The sequence below is a fragment of the Halichoerus grypus genome, chromosome 6 (assembly GCF_964656455.1).
Source record: "Halichoerus grypus chromosome 6, mHalGry1.hap1.1, whole genome shotgun sequence".
Taxonomy (NCBI): domain Eukaryota; kingdom Metazoa; phylum Chordata; class Mammalia; order Carnivora; family Phocidae; genus Halichoerus; species Halichoerus grypus.
In genome coordinates, this window is record NC_135717.1 from 98053443 (window position 1) to 98077482 (window position 24040).

A 24040-nucleotide genomic window follows, 5' to 3' on the forward strand; every position below is an offset into this window, starting at 1 on the left:
TTAAAGAAGCATTTCAAAGTCTTGACAGAAGAAACTTATTCCTATTAAGCATTCAACTATATGCCAGGTCACTGTATTTGTGTGTGTGTGTGTGCTTGCATGTGTGTGTATGACTATCCCCACTCTATAGATGAAGCAACTGAAGGACATATTCAGGGTAGATACAGGAGATTGGGCAAGAATGGGAGTAACAACAATTCGAGGGTGAAATGGCACAGAAATAGAAAGTTAGCAATGGGATGTGAAATTTATACTAATTTACCTGTAGAAGATGCTGTTGTGTACCATTCACCCAACAACTAACGATCTTCCCTTCAGTTTGAAGCACTCACTGCCCCAGCTGCCTAGCAGCACTGAATGCTAACAACTCACAGCTGAGCCCCTCTCTGGGCACTGCCTCTGTTGAAGGGCGCTGCCTCGCTGGAGGCTAAACTCCTCTCCAGGGGCAGCAAATGTCTACTGACTGCTAAATAAGGAGGTACAAAGGCCAGCCCCCTACCTCAACTCAGGACAGCTCCGAATGGGCAGCCCAGCTCTAGAGCTCCCCATAGGATTGGCTGCAGCCTCTGTTGCAACTGCATCTCAATTCAACCTCTCCATCTGCCCTTCCTGCTTCCCTCACCCCTCATAGGTACTGTTCCCAAGAGCACACAACAATAAACCTCATAGATGCAAATGTCAGAGGCTCAGAGCATGTTTCCAAAGGAAGCGGGCCAAAGACAACACCACAGCAAAAATAAATACTAGATGATAAGGTTTCCCACCATCCGAAAGAATTGAGATTGAAACGTAGTAACTGATTCTACTGGGTACCTCCATAGGCTAATGTTAGTTTCTAATGCAATTCCCATTATACCTGGAAGCAAATCATAAGTACTCATGCTGTTACAAAGTGTTTATATTTAAGTTAGTTAAAACAATAATGAATCACTGACTTAAATGAGGAATTGCCAATTAGTGAGTGATTTTACAGGGACTATAAAGTGCTATATAGCTCATGTAAGCTATCTGGTGGTCAAATCTGCATGGTATCAAATATGTCTGATTAACTGCATATTTCTTAACATGGTGTTTGCTTGAGAAGCTTGTTAAATATTTTTTTAATTATGTAATTGTGTATAAGCCCAAGGAGGCTAAACAGAAGTGGTAAAAAGAGAAATAAATTTTACAACAACAGACTACTGAGTTTCATGTAGATCCAAAGAGAGACTCTAAGATGGATTATTAAAGAAATGGCTTTTGAACATTAAGACCAGGAAATAAGGATCATAAAGAGTCAGAGTGGGTTAAAGTGGTAACACAAAGAATGTATCAGATACACCATATCTGGGTGTCAGTTAAGATACCTCATGATGATTTCGTTGAGGTCAAGACAGAGATATAAGCTGAAAAATAATATAAATAGCTGAGGTTAAAAAATGTTGAACAACTGCATCCAGAGAGAACTGATCCCTTAACTGACAGTTGGAAGGAAAAATTTTGGTGGCTCTAAGTTTTGCCTCTATCTCTCCTATCTTGTCCTGATGATCTGCAAAGGAATGGGGGCACATAGGAAGGGCTTGTGTTTAGAGGCTACAAGCAAGTGTTGATGGAAACCGGGCTGGCTTTATTTTCTAAGGGGAAAATCACTATGACAGGCACAACATGCTATCTAAAGAAATACTATACAATCTTAATCAGAATGGTACAATACAATCCTATAGAGTCAATAGCATGAAGTAACAAAGTTATCACAACACAAAGGCTTTACAGATTATGGGGACCTCAAAGGTAAGTGTTACTCAGAAGCCATAACTGAGACTTCAGCAACCAACATTTAACAAATATATATTGAGCTTCTTACATGTGCTAGGAACTGCTTTATGCACTGGAGATAAAGCTGTGGACAAGAGATTACAAGACCCTGTTACATTCTAATTGTGGGAAAAGCAAAAGGATAATAAATGGCTAAAAAATTATTAAGAAAATATTCCATCATGATGATTCCTATAAAGAAAATAAAACATGGCACTATGATAGGGAGAAATTGAAGCTACCTTAGCTTGAATTCAAGAAAAGTCCTCCCTGAAAAGGTGTCATTTGAGCTAAGATCTGAATAGCAAGGAAAAATAAGCCATTTGAAGGTAAGAAGGAAGAACATTCCAGGCAAAAAGAACCAATGTTAAAAAAGCCTCACATAGACAAGCTTGGAAAGGATGGTCGTGTGGCTAAAACATACTGAGTGAGAGATATAAAGGTTAAGAGTTGAGATCAGAGACCTAAACAAGAGTCAGATCATGTAAAGTTTTATGCATTCATACATGGAGGAGAGACATAACTGATTTGCTTGGAAAAATCACTCTGGCTGCTATTCAAAGAACCAAATACAGTGCAGATAGAGGTGGATAGAATGCAAGTTCAGAGACCATGTTAAGAAGCTATTGTTATACAAATAATACATTATATGTTTAAAAAAAAGATAAAAAATAAATAAATAAATAAAATTTTAAAAAAAGATAATAGGAAGGGAAAAATGAAGGGGGGGAATTCGGAGGGGGAGATGAACCATGAAAGACTATGGACTTTAAGAAACAAACTGAGGGTTCTAGAGGGGAGGGGGGTGGGGGGATGGGTTAGCCTGGTGATGGGTATTAAAGAGGGCAGTACTGAATGGACCACTGGGTGTTATACGCAAACAATGAATCATGGAACACTACATCAAAAACTAATGATGTAATGTATGGTGATTAACATAACAATAAAAAATAAATAAAAATTAAAAATAAAAATAAATAAAAAAAACACTGGGTATCCAAAACACAAATACAAAGTATTTTAGAGTGAAAGGGTTTTGTACTTAAACATTTAAATATGTGTAATTTTATCTTTATCTCATTAATTTAGGATTTTAATCATTTGTGAAATATGTATCATCTTCAACTTATATTAGCAAAGCTATCAATACTTCTAATTTATAAATAAATAATATAGCTATAAAAAAAAAAGAAGCTATTGTTACTGGTAACGGAAGCTCCAAGAAGGTGAAATTTAACAAGGGCAATCATAAGCCTTGTCTTTATATCCAACCCCCCCCAAAAAAAAACAATAGCATACTATAAGTTAGGAGATTCATGAGTTACAGCAGCACAGATTTTAAAAGAAGAGGGAAAAACAAAATGGTGGGGGTATGTCAAAGGAACATAGAGGCCAATAGGCAAAAGCTTCCATTGGCCAAAACTGGAACAATTTGAGCAATAAATAATATACTATTGAATTATAATCCAAAGTATCAGATAAATATCCATGAGTCCATACTTATATAAATAAATGAGTAGATAAATAAATGGGGGAAACTGACAACTCTCCCATATAGAATTCCAAATAATTTATGTAAATACTCAACCTTGAGGAGATGGAGTTTAACTCTTCACCTCTTGAGTGTGGGCTGCTCTTCCAAAGAGTACAATATAGAAAGAGAGAATAAAGTAACCTCAAAATAGAGACACCATGGCCAGGTGATCAAAGGTTAGTGTCAGTGATAAGTCAAGTTGACAGTATGTGCCCTTGATATAATAAGATTGGCACTTCACCTTTGTGATCTTCCTCCCCAAAACCCATAACCCCAGTCCAACCATAAAAAAAAATAGACAACCACAAATTGAGAGACGTTCTACAAAATGCCTGACTGTCAAGGTCATGGAAAACAAGGAAAATCTGAGAAACTGTTACAGTCCAGAAGAAAGTAATGAGACATGACAACTAAAAGTAATATGTATCCTGGATAAATCCCTAGAACAGAAAAGGGACATTTCCCTAAAAACTAAGGAAATCCAAATAAAATATAGAGTTAACAGCAAAGTACCCAATGTTGGTTACTTAGTTGTGCTGAACATATCAGAGTAATATAAAATGTAAACTGGGGGAACTGGATGGAGAATATGTCATGATCTGTACTATCTTTCAGCTTTATAATCTAAAACTATTATAAAGTTAAAGGTTATTTTATTTAAAAAAAAAAAAAAAAAAGCATAGGGACCTTGAACTGTTTCCCATCAACATAAGTATGGTATCTAAAAATTAGAAGCCAAAGACTTCCTCCACTCAGTCTTGTTGAAACAAAGCCATAGTACTATGGGGAACACAGTAATGCCAGGTGCCCTGCTTGGGGAGGAATGCAGAGAAATGCTCTAGAAACAAGAGTAACCAGAATGGACAGAGGACTTAAAGTCATGTCACATGAGAAATAACTAAAAGTACCGGGTATGCTTAACCGAGGAAACCAGAAAGGCACAATAGCTTTCTCAAAATACATGAGGGGTCATTATAAAGAGTGAGGATTGGACCCTCTTCTAAGTCTGAAACTGTAGCATTTGGTAAAATGGAGGGAAGATTATGAGTGGAAAAATATCTATTCAAGAAAAGGAAGAACATTATAAACCTAGAATTGCCTGCCCTGGGAGGCAAACACATGCCCTTCCAATCCTGAGCATTCAGGCTTCTGCTGGAAATACATCTGTCCAGAAGTCGTAGAGGAGATGGGTATTTGAACTCCAGAAGACTTTCTAGGTATTCACTACAAAAATGTAATGTCTTCCTGCTTCTCTACCAGCACTTAATAAATGACAAGAAAACTGGTAGTACCCAAAACCAAGGTTACACTATAGTAATTTGTATACTCTAGTCACTTTTAATTTTTTATTAACAAATTTATTTATTTATTTTGCCTTGTAAAATGTCTTTTAAGGGGCACCTGGTGGCTCAGTCATTAAGCGTCTGCCTTCAGTTCAGGTCATGATCCCAGGGTCCTAGGATCGAGCCCTGCATCAGGCTCCCTGCTCAGCAGGAAGCCTGCTTCTCCCTCTCCCGCTCCCCCTGCTTGTGTCCCTCTCTCGTTGTGTCCCTCTGTGTCAAATAAATAAATAAAATCTTTAAAAAAAATGTCTTTTACTACGGGTAGGTAGACCTTCTCAACTCTGTTAGTGGAATAATGTGGATATCCCTATATCTCCAGCACAGACCTCACCCTCGAATTCAAGATTCACCTGTCCAATTGTTTATTTGACCTCTCTACTAGAATGTCTAATGCACGTCTCCAACTTAATATGTCCAGTACAAAACTTCTGATTTCCCACCTAAACCTCCCTCAGTCTCATCAACAAATACCACCAATCTACACCTAATTTCCTTCCATTTATCCCACACATCCATTTCATTAGCATGTCCTTAAACACCTGTATGTTTTGCTCTCTTTGGCAGCACATATACTGAAATTGGAACGATACAGAGATTAGCATGGCCCCTGCGCAAATAGGACACCCAAACTTGTAAAGTGTTCCATATTTTTTGTACAGTAACAGATGGTAGCTACTCTTGTAGTGAGCATAGCATAACATGCGAACTTGTTGAATCACTATGTTGTACACCTGAAATTAATGTAACACAGTATGCCAACTATACTTCAGTTTAAAAACCCTGTATGTTCATGTGTCAACTTCTCTCCATCTTAACTACCACCCCCAGTCCAAAGTAGTCCTACCTAGACTATTGCAATCACTTCTAACTGGTCCCCTACTTCTACTCTTTCCCCTTAAAATTTATTCACAAAGCAGCCAGAGATTATGGCCATGTGTGCGCATGCACATACACACAAACACACACACACACACACACACACACAGAGTCAAGCCCCTTCTTAAATAGTTAACCATGATGCTTAAAAAAAATTCTAACTCCTTACTCTGTGGTCTGGTTCTTGTCAATCTCTCTGAACTCTTCTTACCATCTTCCTCCTTGCCAATGCTCCAACCACATTAGCCTTTTCACTATTCCTCACAACCTCAAATTCATTTCTTCCTTAAGGATATTGGAACAGCTGTTCTCTCTGCCTAATATGTTATCCCCATGATCTTCAGATGTCTGGTCCCTTCTTGTTATTCTGAAATAGCCATTAAGGCACTCTTCACCACATCGGCCTATTTTCTCTCTCTGCATAGTACTTCTCACTAGTTGACATTGTCTTGTTGCCTTTTTTATGTCTGTGTTGCTTTTGTCTGCGAGTTGTCTGAGAACAGGAAACTTGTACACCTTATTTACAGTTGTAGCCTCAGCACCCCAAACAGAGCTCTGAATATAATAAGCAGTCATAAATATTTGTTCAATGAGTAATTTTAATAATATGACTGAAGATGATATCCTGTCATAAGACTTGAAATTTTCCTCAAGTGAGCTTTTCTAATATTTGAAAAAAATAAAACCAATCTTCTAAAATATAATCAACCGTTAAGATTAACACGATAAATATCAAATGATGCTAATCTACCAATTTTTTCTACGTTCCCCAAATTCACCTTTGCACATTCCGTTCTCTATGTGTATGTTTGCACTATTGCCTGACTGAAATAATCTCTCCTGGAATGTTCTCTAATGCCCAATATCATCTATGTAAATACAATAATCTGTGAAAATATCATCTATTTTTAGGACCCAATGCCAAATTCTACCTTCCCTCTGACACATTCTTTGATTAACATCTATCTTGTGTGCACCCAAAATACTTTGCTCTTTAATGACAAAACTTCTCAGTGAGAGGGCTGGGTATTAACAGATAAGAGTTTCTCAAAGTTTGTTCCCTAGAACACTAGGACTTGAGGCAATCTGTACAATTCACATTAGCTTGGGAAACACTGCAAAATATATATACCTACTTTGGGGGATTCACAACACAGTAAAATTAAAGGATCTGGACAAAATCCCATAGTGAGTAAGGTGTGGGATGTAACCTTCTGTAACTCAATTTTTGTTTTCCATCATTTGATTACAGAATCATCAATTAAAAAAAAAAAGCAGATATCCATTAACATCTCACAGTAGATAGCCTGAGATACACCTGAATAATGGTTACGAGCATGGGTTTTGGAAGTTGCTAAGTTGGAGGACTTCAGTTTTAACCTGGCCTCTAACAATGATTAAAGGAGTGACTACGAGCAAGTAATTGATCTCTGGGCCTCCACCTTCCCATCTGAAATAGAGTTGAATAGGACTATCGCATAGGATAAGCATAAGGATTGAATAAGAGTGGCAGGGTGCCTAGGACCTAGCAGCCACTCTATAAATAGTAGCCACCATTTGATTAATAATTTTTTTATCACTGTTGTACCTCAGTAAAGTCAGGAATTTTTGGTGTTCACTTATGAATCTCCCACAAGACAAAACAGATACCATGCATTGAGACTTAAGGGTTTGCAAACTTTGGGCATGCTTTGGGCAGGGCAGCTGCCACAAGAATGCCAGCACCAGGTCTGAAATGCTCAGGCCTCACACCATCCCTATTGCCTTATTTAGGGCTTAATTCAAGATTTATGCTACCAGCCTTGTCTTCTGAGGCATTAGAGTTTACAACCCCTTATACGGAAGTCCTCAACTAATGTTTATTGAATTGCTTGATCTCAATGGATTCTGACTTCCTTCAATTCTCATCCACCAGAAATTCCACTCCACCTCAAAACAACACCTGAAACCTTTAACGTAGATTTCTTTCAAAAGAGTCACTCACTCAAGCAATGATTTATATATTTAAAACCTAAGTGAGGAAGAAGGTAAAATGTACAGCTAGAAAAATTCTCAAATCTGATGTGCACTTCTCCCAACTGGTCAACAAGTTAAGTCCATAGTGTTGAAGAAATTCAGAGAATAATAAAGAGGTCCCTTGGGACTGGCTGTTAGTGCCAACTCCCAGAAGGTAGGAGGCATTCTTACATGGAGGAGACTACAACTGATGACCTCCAGAGGGCCATTTCACCCTTGAGTTTCTATTAAATCATTGGAATTTAAAATAAAGCACTAAAAAGAACTTTAAGAGATCATCAAGGCCATCCCCCTGCCTGTTAGAATATTTTTATATCTCCAAGTTCAATGTTGAAGTGTGAAGGCTCAAGCTGCAAGAGAAATTGGTGGGTTAGAGGGCAGGAAAGCTTAGGGGGAGAAAAGAGAAAGGAAAAGAAAAATCTGAGGATAAAGGAATTTATGCCCTCCCAATTAACCTTACCAAGGACCTCAAAATTCCCAAGGCAACCTTGATTCTACCTTTCTTTCTTTTGTTTTCAAATATGGAATTTTCCCCAAGACTAATGTTAGAATTGAGCATATTCTTCCTTTGATTTATGAGAACATTCAGGGAATATAAGGTCATGAAAGTTACCAAACCAGCTGGCTTCAATGCAAAGTAATTAAATAGAAAGTCTTAAAAACTCAAAATCCTTACTAGACTTGTTTCAGAAGAATGTTACATTTATCTTCCTTTACATTTAAAGTACTCATTCTTATATTTTTAAAATATTTACTCTAGATTTACGTGAACCTTCCCCTGATGACAGCAGTGGACCCTATTCAGAAAATCTATAAAAGAGTAGAAATTAGAGCATCTGTATTTGTGGTTAAACTACTAGTGAACAACATTTCAGGAAATACATGGTTACAGTAATTAGATAACCATAAATGCCTGTTAGTTCAGAAAAGCAAAGTTAAATGCTGGATTTTTTTTCCTAAAAAAAAACAAAAACAAAAAACAAACAAAAAGCCACTACAATGTGAAATAAGCAGAAACAAAAAACAAAAACAACAAACGACCCTAACTGATTTCTTAAAATGTTGAACAAAACTGCATACTTAAGTGGTTATGCTCTAACATGAAAGCAATCTACTCAGTGTAGCATTAAGATGTGGGTTTATAAGCTTCCCTATATTAGGTAAAATGCCTATACCAAGAATTGTGCTATACTATTTATTTTTCAATTCCTTTGATACGATCCTTAAATTGTACTTAATAATACCTTATAGACCAGGGCCCACCCAGGGGCTTTCATGACCGCTCTATGCTAATACTGTCTTTAAGACAAGTCAGATCCTTTGAAAAGCCTCTTAGGTTCTAGATTTTATTATTCCTTTGTAGTATGCCTATTCAGATACACAGAGTTAGTAATTTTTCTAAGAAAAAGGATGTCTGAAACTACACTCTTGCAGGTGTAATGCTGAGAACACTCACACAAGTAAATCACTTCTACATCCAGCAGCTGGAAAACAGAGCCAATTTCTGGTAAATGGACATGATAGCCAATTAAAGGAAACCAAGTGGTAGCAAGCCTAGATGGTGAAACATGAGCCAATTTTCTGTGGCTTTTGCTTGCGGAACCAAGCATGCTTTAATAGAGTGGCTTCAGGTGTTGATACTCTATCAATGTCTACATCTCTCTGATTGAGCGTGACATAATAGCTCTTTCCTTTTTGAAGGCTGAGTGTTTCCATTTTCTTGTATCCTATAGATATCCAAGAGCAAAGAGAGTTGCCACATTACATTTCTCCAAATAAAACCATAGGGTAGTCAAATTAATCTAATTATCTGTGACCCAATTTGATAATACTGCTAAAAGCAATGTTAGAAAGGACTTCTCTAGAGTATGCTCTTTGTTTTCTCATTCATTCTCTTTTCTAATAATTTGGTTGAGAAAATACCCTTTAACACTGAAAATGCACCTGCTTAGATATTTTATGCATAAACTTGAACTATGAAAATGTGTGCTCTATTTACTGGTATTTGGAAAATGTAATGATGAGACACTCAAAATTGTCATCAGTTTAATAAAGGTCTGAAAAATTCTAAAGATTGGTCCAGCATCATTTTCACATTCAACAATCCCACTCAAGCAAGTAATTCTCAGGTGACTAATAAAACAGGTTCAACTACTGGTTCAGCAAAGGTCAGAAATATCACTTGCTTGGAGCTCTTTCTATGAAGTTGCACACAGTGAGTTTTCTACTTTCTTCTTTCTTTTCTCACTTTGATCCACTCTTGATACTATTCACTTTAGTTTCTGACTCACAGATAGAAACATGTGGCAGGATTTATGGTATTTTAGAAAATAATTTCATGTTCCATAAGTAACAGAGATGCATAATTCTTTATGGGAATCACTTCATTCCAATTTTTCCAATTATGAATTTACACTGAAACTCCATCTTTGGAAGCAAAAGACTCCAAAAACCTCTGTTGTTTCTTTTTTTTCTTTTCTTCTCCAGTGTACTATCATTCTGAATTTTTAATATTTATAATGAGAGCAAAATTATATGCTTGGAATGCACCCTTCAACATAATGGTATTACAACTAAATATTTATTTGAATTATGTTTATGGTAATAATAACTAATGTGGTTTTTTTTTCACGACATAGGTTAAAAGTCTGTAGCCTCTAATTTGACAGGAACTCTATTATCACTTTCTGCAAAATTAGACAGGAAAGAATATTAAGACATCTAAAATCTGACACAAATAGAAATCGCTTTCTCTCACTTTCCATTTTTTTTTTTAAACAAGAAAGATGATTATATGTTGCTTGACATTCCATTTTCAGGCCAACAAAGGGGATATAGAGGTTCACTCTTTATCTCTTCCACTGAATAAGACCCTTGCAAGAATGCGTTGGTATTTAATACACTGAACTTCTTTAGATGAAGATAAAGTTAGCTTTATCTTCTTGATGGTCTTATCCATTCAGTTCCCTCTGTTTCAACTAACAAAAAAATATCTTCAAAAAAATAAAAAATCTTCACTGCAAGGTACCAGCCCGGAGGGCTAATCCACAGCACATCATATGTGAAACATACCATCCTCATATTTGAAAAATGAACAACTAAAGATGAATAAACAGTACTGAGAGAGGAAGAATTTCCATACTCAAAGCTGGAACAGAATCTGAAGAAAAACACTTTTTAAAGTACCAAAGTAAAGGTTGGAGGGATGGGGTAACCGGGTGATGGGTATTTAAGGAGGGCATGTGATGTGAAGAGCACTGGGTGTTATATGCAACTAATGAATCATTGAACACTACATCAAAAACCAATGATGTACTATATGTTGGCTAAATGAACATAATAAAATAAAATAAAATAAAATAAAATAAAATAAAATAAAATACCAAAGTAGGGGTGCCTGGATGGCTCAGTCGGTTAAGCATCTGCCGTCTGCTCAGGTCATGATCCTCAGGTCCTGGGATTGAGCCCCTGAGCAGACAGCCTGCTTCTCTCTCTGCCCCTCACCCTGCTCATGCTCTTTCTCTCTCAAATAAATAAATAAAATCTTTAAAAGAAAATAAAGTACCAAAGTAGGCAGATTTTCTCAGTGATTTGTATAATGGCCTATTTGAATTTTTTAAAATGTCTCATACTGTACTTGAGCACTTTGGGTTTTGGTCACAACTACAAATGGAACTCCAAAAGCTGAGGCTATTTTCCATGATGCCTTTGGAGAAATCTGTATGAGAGATCTCTTAGAAATAGTACAAAAAGTCTATCCTCCTGCAAAATTCAGCGAAGACTTTATCAGAGTATTTTGATTAATTTAACTTCAGAAAATGTACACGCATGGCCTATGCTCAAAATAACAACCCCCCCAATACACCTAGAGATTCCAAAGTTTAGCATTTCTTTTTTTTAATTTTTTAAAAGATTTTATTTATTTGAGAGGGAGAGGGAGCACGAGCAGGGGGAGGGGCAGAGGGAGCCCCAAGCAGGGAGCCCAATGCACGGTTCGATCCCAGGCCCCCAGTATCATGACCTGAGCCAATGGCAGAGGCCTAACTGAGCCACCCAGGCACCCCTAAAGTTTAGCATTTCCCCCAAAACATCTCTGAAAATGATAGCACTGCAGTAAAGACTGATATTCTGCTGAGTATAAGGCCATGACCCTGAGATGCTAGAAAACTAACCTCACGCAGTAGACGCTGTGTCAAATGCCCCTCCAAGACTGAGGCACTCATTCTAGTGGCCAGGTGCTCTGGCTGCTGCTAATTTCTACGTGACTACTCCTCAGGACCTGCCCCCAGGGGAATGACGGGGGCTGCCTTGCCCAGAGTCATGCCCCTAGAAAGGGTTTAGAGCGAAAGAGGCTGAGTACCCTTGCCTCAGTCACAAAAACTCCGAAGGACCACGCAGTGCCCAAGCTCTCCAGGGACCCACTGAGGCCTGAGTTATAACTACATCTCAGTACAGCTCCTCCCGATGCCTGGTCCTAGGGCCTACTCCCTCATAGGTGTTGATCCCAAGAACATTCCCAGTCTCCAACTTAGCACCTCAGGGAACCCAACCCAGGAAGCATTACAGTGAGAGGAGCTGGAGGGAAACCAAGATACATTACAATTCAACATTACTCCTTTGGTAAAGGTAAAGAAACCTCAGCCAAGAACAATTAAATAATTTGCATGGAGTCAAGCGTCTAGTTAGTCCTGGTAGCAGCTCTTCTGCCTTTTCACTTAAAGGCGAGTATTCTTTTCATCATTAGAAATTGTTTTCCTCAGTGGACTTTAACTAGCCTTCACCTAACAAAATCACATTTGAGCTTACATCTGGCCAAGTAAAAGTTAATAGTTTACCTCTTTTTAGCCTCCCTCATGCCATATGATATTTCTAGAAACTCTACCAAGGAAGGAGAATCCTCCAAATGGGTTGGAGGGATTTAGGGGATCAGGATGGTTGAGGTGGAAACTAACTTTTTTCTGAATATCTACTGGCATCATCTAAGGAACTTTACATAACATTATCTTAATCTTTACAACTCAATGAAGGAATATTTCTTCTCTCATTTCACAAATGAAGGAACTGAGGTCCAGTTGGGTCATAAGAGATTTGACTCTGAAGCCACTGATATGTCCATTCACCCCAGTGCGTCACTGGGACTGCATATAAACGTGCTCTGTCCTGCCTTGTTCACCACATTTTCAAGTGTGAGGCCTTAGTTATAATTTACCTTTCTGATTGTGACAGTATAACTTCACTACATGATATACCTATTAACTTGACTCACTATAAATAAAAATCAACAATGCCACACTTTTCAGAATGTTGATTAGCATTTATGATTTCATATTGCCAAAATAAATAATTTATTTTGAGGGATTAGTAAAGCTAAGACATATTCTGAGAGTGTTTTTCACCAGGATAAAAAAATTTACAATGACATCCCTTAACTAGGCACTTAAGAAATCATTCGGCAGTTTACTTTTTGCCAAATGCCATACATTGTTTTAATGTCAGATAGGAAGTAAAAGTTATTTATAGACTGAAATATAACACTATTAAAGCTCAATCTTATATGCAGCAACACATTCCAAATAGAGTTCTCAACACTACATTTTAAAGCGCAAATCACTGTATTCAATACCAGCATATGAATGTCTTCTTAATAGAGTACCAGATGTGTGACAAAGACTCCAAAAGGGGACACAGTTGAAAGAAAAATCTAATAATGTCAATGATATATTTTTTACCTTAACCTAAAAATTAATTTTTGTGACTAAACTTTTATAACCTGTTTTTTCAATATCTGTGATTCGTAAGACACTGCTATCAACATGAGCCAGGTTAAATGTTGCTTTTAACAATGCTGAACTTTGACATTTTGGTTAATCTAAGTAATTTTTTAAAAGATTAGCATTTCTTATTTGGGTATATAGACACAACATTTTTTAGCCTTGTGGGACTGTTTTTTTCATAGGAAGATAAGCCTTGGGATAATTCTCTTTCTGGGGGAATTCTGGTATTTGTAGTTTTATGAGCACAACTAATTGTTACACTTTAGTTACAACAAGGTGGCTTCTGAATTCCTTAAATAAGAGGGTTTTAAAATCTGTGACAATTATTTAAATCTAAGAAAAAGATGTAAAACAATTTTTAACGTAAACTGATTGCCACCCTCAAAGTGGTAGGGCTGTCTCCCATGCTTGCATAAATACACAGAATGGCATATTTTATTTGTTTCTAATACACAGCAAGACATCGTGAGGTCTATTAGCTAGTTTTATTTTATGTTAGGCTTAAAAATCAGTGGGCATTGCAGACACAGGAAGATGAGGTGAAATGAGAAGCAAGATATTAAAAGTGTTCTCTAAACTCAGAACACTACTTTCCATTTTATTCTGTAATGAAATAAATGTTAATTACTTCCTAAATAGAGTTACGAGATAAGATAAAAAATACAGGACACCCAAGTAAATTTGATTTTTTAAAGTGTGTCCCAGGCAATATTTATATTGTGCATATGAATCACCTGAGTATCTTGTTAAAATACAGGTTCTGATTCAACAGCCTGGAATGGCACCGCAGTATGTATTTTGATTTGCTAAATCTGCCAACCTATCTTAAAATTATCTTAAAAAGAAGGAAATGCTGGGGCGCCTGGGTGGCTCAGCCATTAAGCGTCTGCCTTCGGCTCAGGTCATGTTCCCAGGGTCCTGGGATCGAGCCCCACATCGGGCTCCCTGCTCGGTGGGAAGCCTGCTTCTCCCTCTCCCACTCTCCCTGCTTGTGTTCCCTCTCTCGCTGTGTCTCTCTCTGTCAAATAAATAAATAAAATCTTAAAAAAAAAAAAAGAAGGAAATGCTAAAGATAGTATTGGTAAATGTTCACTTGTAGACTAATAATTGCAGTTAATGAATGGAATGACAAATCGGTTTTTATTTACATATTTGGCTCCGTGTCTTTAAAACCTCCAAATTAATAGTAAAAATAAAACCCTGAGGAAGGTTTTGAAAATATTCTTTACAACACGATCATCTCCCCATGTTTTCCCCATCTTCACAGGTCCATTATCTAATCAGTGGTGTTCACCCTTGGCTGAACATCAAAATCACCTGGAGAGCTTTTAAAAATCCTGATACCCAGCCACACTCTACTCAATTAAATATTAATCTCTGGGGTAGGATGGGACCCAGGAATAGATGTTTTAAATCTTCCCAGGTGATTCCAATGTTCACTGAGACTGAGAACCTGCCCTAGGTCCCTACTCTACAAAGTGTATAACCAACATCAGCCCCAGCTGGCAACTCATTAGCAACACAAAAATCTCAGGCCCCACCCAGGCCTTCTGAATCAGAACTTGCATTTTAACAAGATATCCAGGTGACTCAGATGCACATTACAGTTTGACAAACAGTACTCTACATCATTTAGAGGTAACAAGTAAAGGCAGTCACATTATGACTTTCACTCTATTGTTAACTGGAATTCTAGAATATTCCAACACAGCAAAACTGGTCTAAATAGGTGCAGCTACTATGGCAGAGACCAAAAAAGTTGTCAGTACTTTCCCAATGCACATCACTTTATAGACTTCCAACAGAAATAACAGGAACTATCCAAACAGACATTGTATAGAATGCTGGAGGCAATTCCCAAAGGACACCATGCCTGATTCTGGCCAAAACCCCACAAACCAAGAAACCAAGATTTAAATAGCAATCATGGCTTCCTTTTTCCCCTAATCTCAATCCTAGTCAATAAAGCTACCTTTCTTCTTTTTTAAAGATTTTATTTATTTGACAGAGAGAGAGAGAGAGCAAGCACAGAAGCAGGAGGAGCAGCAGAGGGAGAGGGAGAAGCAGGCTCCCTGCAGATTCCAGGACCCTGGAATCATGACCTGAGCCGAAGGCAGACGCTTAACTGACTGAGCCACCCATGTGCCCCAATAAAGCTACCTTTCTTTAAAAAACATGAAATTACGATGACCTAGTCAAGGTCCTTTGCCCCCAAAGTGCTGGCATATCTATAGTAATTGCTGACTTCTATGTTTTCCAGCCATGAATTCAAAGGTTTCTTGTATATGTTCCATCAAGAAACTGAGGGCTTCCCCCATCCAAATTATAGCATATTTAAAGAAACCTAACACGGTACCCTCCTAAATGCAGCAGAACCAAGCATTCATATCGAGGCTGAAATCTAAGTGCTATGATTTGAAAAGCATCTGGAAGGCTTCCTATCGAACTGTCTTCCCCAGTTTGTTACTGGAGTTCTCCTAAGTTTCTTGTGTTAAATAATGTTCTCCTCTTCTCTAGCGAAATATAAATGCTGTACTCCTAAGGAAGTTAACAAGTTTAATTTCTCAAAGCTTAGTGTTGAATTAATTTATCAACTTTGTTGTTTTTGTTTTTGTTTTACCTAAAAGATAAGATTGATGAGTTCTGGGTTACTGATGGCATTAAAAGTCAGGGAAGGAAATAAAGAAAGCAGCAGGGAAAAAAAAAAAAAGGCAGCAGAAAGAAGCAGTACAGGGTACCAAAGAGAAACTTTGTCTAATGCATCATTTTGCTTCCAACTTATCTTAATTAATACCTAAGGATAGCACTTCCAATCCATATAAGCAGAAATTAATGCTTCATATTTGTATAGTTTAATTCTGTCATTGATTTCTGATTCATTTAAACTATAAAATATTTCAAAAAGTAGGCAAATGCAGAGTTTATCTTAAAAAAGTTTTTAAGGGAAACCGAAGACAGTAATTTTTTGCTTTCATACATTAGATATTATAACTTCCAAAGCATGGAGCTAAAAAAAGAGAAAACTTGAGGTTATATAGAGTGTGCTTTTGAGTGAATAAAAACTTTTGAGCATAATTCTAGTTTTATTATATTTCATGAAGTGAGCAAGAGAAATTGTGTCTGCATCAATGTAGTGAAGGAGTTTCTCATCTCAAAAGCCCATCTGTATTGATATCAGAAAAGGGTAGGGGTGCAAAATGACAGCGGCTGGCCTGCCCTTTCACCTTCCTAACAGGGCTGGTGGCAGTGATGAAGCTTAATCAATGCAATGGAAGTGACATTCTGCAGTCAAATCAAATTAAATGGAAATGAAAGGAAAATCTGAGGTCCAACCTAAAGGCTGTTCCTCTTACCACCGAGGTCATCTCCATGGCAACTAAATGCTACAAATGTGTAGACTAAATCCTTAACAAATCTGCAGAAAGCATGTCCAATTGAATATGATCGTGTCTGTCACTGTACTTTATAGCTTTCTAAAAGCTTACATTAGAAGTAACAAAAACGACTTCAGCCAGCAAGTAGCAGGACAGCACAGTTAATCTGACCACTACTCAATGACAGAGGTGCTCAACTTCTGAAAGAATGAACTCTAAGCAAGTGGCGACTTGAAGACAGACCAAGTTAAGTGGATTAGGTTCAAACTGCAACATTTTCTAGAATTGTTTTCACTTGGACTTATTCAGTTCAGAATCTCCCTGGTCCCTGTAAAAGAATTTTCACATCATGAGGAATAATGTGTAGGGGGTTACCTCTGATCATGCCATTATCCCCTCTCAAGTACTCCCTCACACATGCGTTTTCCCCCCCTTTTGGAGAATGCAGATGGGTTTCAGGGTTATGAGAAGGCAGCACTGTACTGGCAAACTGCCACAGAGCAGCAGTGCTAATAGTTCTTCATGTAGTTTCCTCCACACAGACTCTTTCAGAAGACTTTAACTCATCCCTCTACGACTCTACGTATATTACTGTACCACGTAGCCAGTCCAAACTGACTTGGTAATTTGGAATTAATTTCTTGTTGTAGACCATATTTTGTTGAAGAATATAAAATAGCATCACCAAACGCCCTTCCCCTATAAGTGAACAACCATTAGAGTCTTGCTTTTCCAAGAGCAAGAATTTGCATGTATCCGTGTATGTTTGGCTTGAGATTTGGGTGCCCTCTACTACATGATAATACATTTACAGAAGGAAGAAAAAAGACAAATGTCTAAGTACACCAGGTTCACCCAGTGATACATACCGAATTCATTGTTCAAGCTATACAACAAGAAACATTACTTTGTGGGAGGATTTATTGCACAAAGTTTGGGGTGCTCTCCACTGGTCATTTAATTCATAAAAGTGGCCACTATGACCCTTAGAGTTAAGTAGTGATGCCGTCACTTTGCTCAAATGCATAAAACCATGGGTCATTATATTCTATCCCCATTAAAATAGCAATTCATACCAATTAATTTCTGGGAAGAAATTCCAGCTTTCTAAATGGTGGTTAAAATAGCAACAATGTTGCTAACTTAACAATAGTTCTCATAAGCATATCATAAATTATCATCTTTTTTTCAGTAGCACTAATTTACTCTGTTTGGGGTGGTATGTCCAGGAATTTTTCAAAATCTATGTAACAGTAATAATAAGACCTAATCTCCACTGAACACTTAATTTGGCAGTGATGATAGCCAAGAAAATAAAAGCCTGTTGTTCTTTGAGACATCTTGCTCCCATGTAGCACCAATGTTTTAAGGTTAGTAATACTACAAAGCAATTTTGTTTCATATTATCATCTCCATAAAATTATACTTCAGCTTAAAATTATGGAATATTCTCTGCTCTTGGAGACTTTAATCCCAGTTCAGTTATTAATTAATAGCATTCTGGGTTGCATCATTTTCTTCTCTCTTGCCAATATCTGCATCTGCAAAATGGAAGTTTATTCTACTGGCCCTTCTTCATAAGATTATCTGAGGATGCTATGATATATGTGGAAGAGCTCTGGAAACTATCCAACAATATACAAGATATATATCTCATCATGTTATTATATTGAAATAATATGTATTTATATATTATATGTATATGCTATCCTTTCAGAGACTATTTTTGTAATGTTAAGAATACAGCTAAATACCCATATTTACATTTTGGTAATATAGTAAGCCTGGACTTAATTGGAAAACTTCAGTTTTCCTAACTCTACACCTATTGTTCCTAGTAAAAATTAATCCTCATGTAGAAAGTCAGTGTATAGAATTTGATAGAAAATATAATAACCTAGATGAACACCTCACAATTTGCTTTCCCAAAATCATTAATTGGTATCATGTTATTTCCTTAGGATTTGCTTCTATTCCTAAAATCAGATGCTAAAAGAGAAAAAAAAGGCTTATTTAGGTCTTTGAACACTGAGTTCTAATAAGTTTTTACTGTATTAGACCTTTCTGATCACTTAAATGAGACAGCACAATATATTAAAGAGGATTCTGTCCCCAATGTTATTTTCTCCTCTGACTACTTCATTATACATTTAGAGCCATATTTACATTTTTCCAAAGAAGACATACAGATGGCCAACAGGTATATGAAAAGGTGCTCAACATCATTAATCATCAGGGAAATGCAAATCAAAACCACAATGAGATATCACCTCACACTTGCTTGAATGACTATTATCAAAAAGACAAGAATTAACAAGAGTTGACAAGGATGTGGTTTTTTGTTTTGTTTTGTTTTAAGCTGAAGTTTCTGGAATTTTTAAAATATTTTATTTATTTATTTATTTGAGAGCTGTATATGCACCCCTTGTTCATTGCAGCATTATTTACAATAGCCAAGATATGGAAGCAACCTAAGTTGGATGGATGGATGAAGAAACTGTGGCATATATCTTTAATGAAATATTATTCAGCCATAAACAAGAATGAAATCATGCCATTTGCATCAACATAGATAAAACTTGAGGGCATTATGCTAAGTGAAATAAATCAGAGAAAAACAAATACCATATGATCTCACTTATATGTGAAATTTAAAAAAAAATAAAACCCACCCACCTACATAAACAGCAATAACAAAACGTGAGCTCATGGATACAGAGAACAGATTAGTGATTTCCAGAAGCGGGGGCAGGGAGGAGGGAGAGGTGAGGAATGGGAGAAGGGAGTTACAAGTACAAAATTCCAGCTATAAAATAAATTAGTCATGGGGATATACAACATGATGACTATAGTTAATAATACGGTATTGTATATTTGAAACTTGCTAAAAGAGTTTATCGTAAAAGTTTTCATCACAAGAAAAATAAATTTGGTAACAATGTATGGTGATGGTTGTTAACTAGACTTACTGTGGTGATCATTTCACAAAAATATACAGAAATATTGAATCATTATGTTGTATACCTGAAACTAATATAATGTATGTTAATTATATTTAAGTTAAAAAATAATAATAAAGCCATATTTGTTTTCCCTTTAAAATTTTTGGCCCACCTTTATCCAAGAAAATTATTTGGGGTAATTGGAGGTGTACAATTTACCACTTGTAGATTCTAAGTTTCAGTATTTCAATTGCTACTCTCCATGTACAGCTAAATTTGAAAACAAAGACAGGAAGCCCTGCCATAGATTATCACAAATCACACACTCAAGGAAACAGAATGACAAGATTTAAAAGTTACTGTGTCATATTTACTTTGGAAATTGCCATTATAACTGAAATAGGTTTGACAACACAGTTTTAAACTCCTAAACGCTTAGAGATTTTATCTAACTAATAAACTTGTGGCTTCATAAACCCACAAAGCTCCTGCGATACCATCTTTTCGAAAAGGGTGTGAGCTTGCCAGGTGTAAGGAAGCAGATGCAATCTACGGATTGGTGAACCGCAAAGTGTCTATCTATTTTCAGAGATTATAGGGATGGCGCTGGTGCCATTGGTTAAGATAGCAAATTGATTTCTTCAATAAACTAGTGCCCTCATTCACTCACCACAATTTTCTAAAATTGCCCTTTTGATCTGAAGCTTCCAGTCCTGATCAGGCATCATTTTTTATTTTGGAACACTGAAATCTATACTCTTCAGCTATTTTTTCCTTACATAACCAGAAACACAAACCTTTCCCTCCTCATTCACTCCACTGAAATTGAATACTTTTCTTTAAATTTGCTTCCATGTTTATTGTTTTCTTAAAGAAATAAAATTTTAAGAACTAATCTAAAATTTCCTAAGTTTAAAAGTGCGTTGACAAATAGTGTTACCTACTTGGCAGTCATGTACAAATTAAAGGCTGTTTCAGATAAGATGTTTAGATTTTGGCTTCCCTCTGATGGAATGTGAAATCTATACCCTGGGAAATAATGGAAAATGTATATTTGCAAAAATATACATATGTATGTGTGTTTATACATGCTTATATGATGTGTGTATGTAAGTACATATATATCAGTATTTCACATTTTGGAATGTAGAGCTTGTGTTTGCTTTGCCTTTTACCACCTATGCTACTTCTAATAAGACTTAAAGTTTTTTAAGAACTTATTATATACAGGCACTCCTCTAATTACTTTACATGTATTAATAAAAATCCCATGAGATATTTCCCATCCCATCTTATTGGCCCCACTTCATAGATGAAAAACCTGAGGTGCAGAGTTTAATCCCTTGCCCTAGTCTCATAGCCAGTAAAAAGGGCTAGTGATACAGGTACTTTCAAAAGGAATCATGTTGACATGAAAACTAAAATGAGAAGTACATGAAAAATAATCCTTTTCTGACTTTCTAGTTGATTAAGCGTTTAACCTATGGAATACCACTGACAAACAGAGGGCTGCCGAGATGGTGGTAATGATGGAGAAAGGTTTGCAGTGGAACAACACTGGAGGCTGAGGGCACTGCAGTCATTGAGATTATGACAACTGGTTGATGAGGAAGCACATTTTATAGATATTTAAGAGAGTTATCAGGATTTGGTGACGGACTGGACGGGGTTATAGCAGTACAGTGAATTCCAGCATGAGCTCTGGGCCAAGCTGCTTGCAAGCAAAGCCTAGTGCTGTGTAAACCTGAGCAACTTACCTAATCTCTCTGGCATCTGCTCTTCATCTGTAAAATGGGGATGTAGCCATGGTATACCATATTCATCAGGTTATTGTGAAGATTAAATTAGTTAATATACAATATGTAAAGTATTTAGAACAGTGCTCAGAACAGAGTAGGTACTATGTTAGTGTTAGCTTTTAGAGATGTGATTATCTACTAAGATTTGTTGATTTCCCAGGTTTGGCCCCAATATTAGAAATGCTTAAGACTATGCCTAGCCTTCAGAGAATCCAGAACTCCCATATGCACTCAGGTCAGAAGGGTTTAGTCAAACACAGCCCCAGAAAATAGCTCTTGAGGTGTCCTCTCCTATTCTCACTGTTGCTGTTTTATTACTTCCTATATGCCTAGGCTCTCAGTGCTTAAAGTCTGTGTTATGTCTATGTTGTCTATCATTTATAGCTTTAACTGTTTTATTTTTGAATATTCATATTTCTTTTCCTGTGCTTCCATTTTCTTGGTCTTCAGGGAAGATGAATTATTTCCCTCTTGAACTTCACAATGCCTGGTCTGCTTCTGCCCTAAATTCTGTAATCTGCCCTTTCTTTCATTTATTTCTGCTTTGGTTCCTGATTTACATTTTAGGGTTCTCTACTTGGCTTCTCACTTTTTTATGGCTATTTCCGGGTTGGGTTTCTCCCCGTGTACTCATGTTCACAACTCTCTGATGCCTTTTGTTTAACTTGTGCCTTTAGAGCTTCAATTCTGTAGAAAAGCACAAAAAGTGGTGCCCCAGGTTAGCGCATTATGAAAATGTTAAACAAAACAAAACAAAAATCCCCAGACACAGACAGCTTATGAATAAATATCTATTCTCTGTGGAATGAAGAAATCTGGTTTTACTTTGTAAAGCTCACTTTGTGGGTGCTCAATACACTACACTAAGCTTTAAATTACTACACTGGGTATCCACAGGGGAGGATAAATGCTGCATTCCAAAAATCTCTTCCTCCATCAAGCTAACTGATTACAATTGGAGTTTCCTCAAATGAGCTTGTTTGATAATTTGTCTCATTATTACTGAAAAGGAAATGGAAATCAAGGACTAGAGGGCAGGAAGCAGTAGGCAAATATGATCAAAGGTTAGATTGTATGAGATGCTGATTTTGTGCAACTAATAAAAAATAAAAGATTGGTGCCATATCAAATTTTATATATATATATATATATATATATATATATATATATATAATAAACTTCTCAGCTATTAATTAGGTTAGCATTCACTAATATTATAAGCCATACAAAGTAACTGTATGTGAATAAGCTTAAAGTATCAAGTACAGATGTCCTTAAATGCAAACCAAAGTACAGACGATGTAGAAAACCAACACTGAGTGCCATTTATTACTTTCCTACTAATTCTAGGTTTAGAATGTACTTTGAATTTGATTGCCCAATTACCCACATCTATATTATATCATCTCTAAGCATCATTACAACATCAGCCTCAATCTTGTGGGAAGAACTGTAAACAAAGGCCAGTTGGCTAAAGATAGATCATTACTGACACATCCACAATAAGGGAGGTAACTAGGAGTAATGAGTATAATCAAGAGAAGTAAATTTAGGCTAAATACCAAGAAAGAATGTTCAACAGTGAGGACAGATTAAGGCAGGAACCTTCCAGGATAAGTGATGAAGATCACTGAAACACTTAAATCCATTAAGAACAGCTTTCCATTCATAAGGGTATCTGATAAAGGATCCCAAACAGCTGGAGCATGAGAAATGAGGGAATTCTCTCTTTTTTAGCTTGGGAAATTAAACATAAAGAAGTAGGATGATGATGTGATTTCCTCACAAAATAGGAAAATATTGCTTTTTCAAAACAACCTATTATTGACAAGTATTAGGAAACAGTGTCATGGAAAGCATTTGGAGTCAGAATGGTCTGAGTCATTTACCAGCTAAGTGAACTTTCACAAGATATTTAAGCTTTCAGAGCCTCAGTTTCTATTTAGCTGTGATGAGTAAACAAAAGCCTGGCTTGCAGGGTTACTGTAAAGTTTAAACATGATCATATGTAGATGAATCCAAGGATTAATTAATTATTGAGCACAGAATACTCCCTGGATTACTGTAAAAATTAAATAAATGGTAGTTATTAGATTTTCAACTCTAAATAACTTTAGTGAGACACTTTGATCCATTACCATTCACAAATAAGCAGATTTTTTTCTTCAAAGTAGTCAATCAAAACTCAGGATTTATTGCAGTTTTACAGATGATCTGAGGCATATGTTGCAAATCCAAAGTCTTCCCAGACATCTAGCAAAGTTAGGTTAGGATAGGTGCTCCTATTTTAACATAATTCATAAAGTTTGCATGCATCCAGAGAACTGGGCCTTTCGATCCTCTTTTCTTTAACGTGAAAAATAAATGATGAATTTGAAACTTCAGTTAACCAGAATGTTAGAGCTGAGCTGTTCTGGTGAATTATATTTTATTTTGATTTAATTTTTCTGACTACAGAAGTAGAAATTTATCTTTGTCTAAATCCTCAATATAAAAAATTATGCTAGTATATATTGTTATAGCTCTCTGCCTTCGAAGTAATATATCATGAACATAATTTTCCTGTAAAGGAGACTCTTATAATACTG

The 24040-nt window shown here is 36.5% G+C and overlaps 1 protein-coding gene and 1 non-coding gene across 12 annotated transcripts in view; one reads left to right on the top strand and one right to left on the bottom strand.

Moving 5' to 3' along the window:
• The window catches only part of SOX5 (SRY-box transcription factor 5), a 1003105-nt gene that overhangs the window by 883671 nt on the left and 95394 nt on the right, over nucleotides 1-24040 (bottom strand). The window lies entirely within an intron of this gene.
• On the top strand, nucleotides 5220-5323 carry LOC118550164 (U6 spliceosomal RNA). Its single transcript, XR_004924432.1, has one exon. It is a non-coding gene; the product is annotated as a U6 spliceosomal RNA (small nuclear RNA).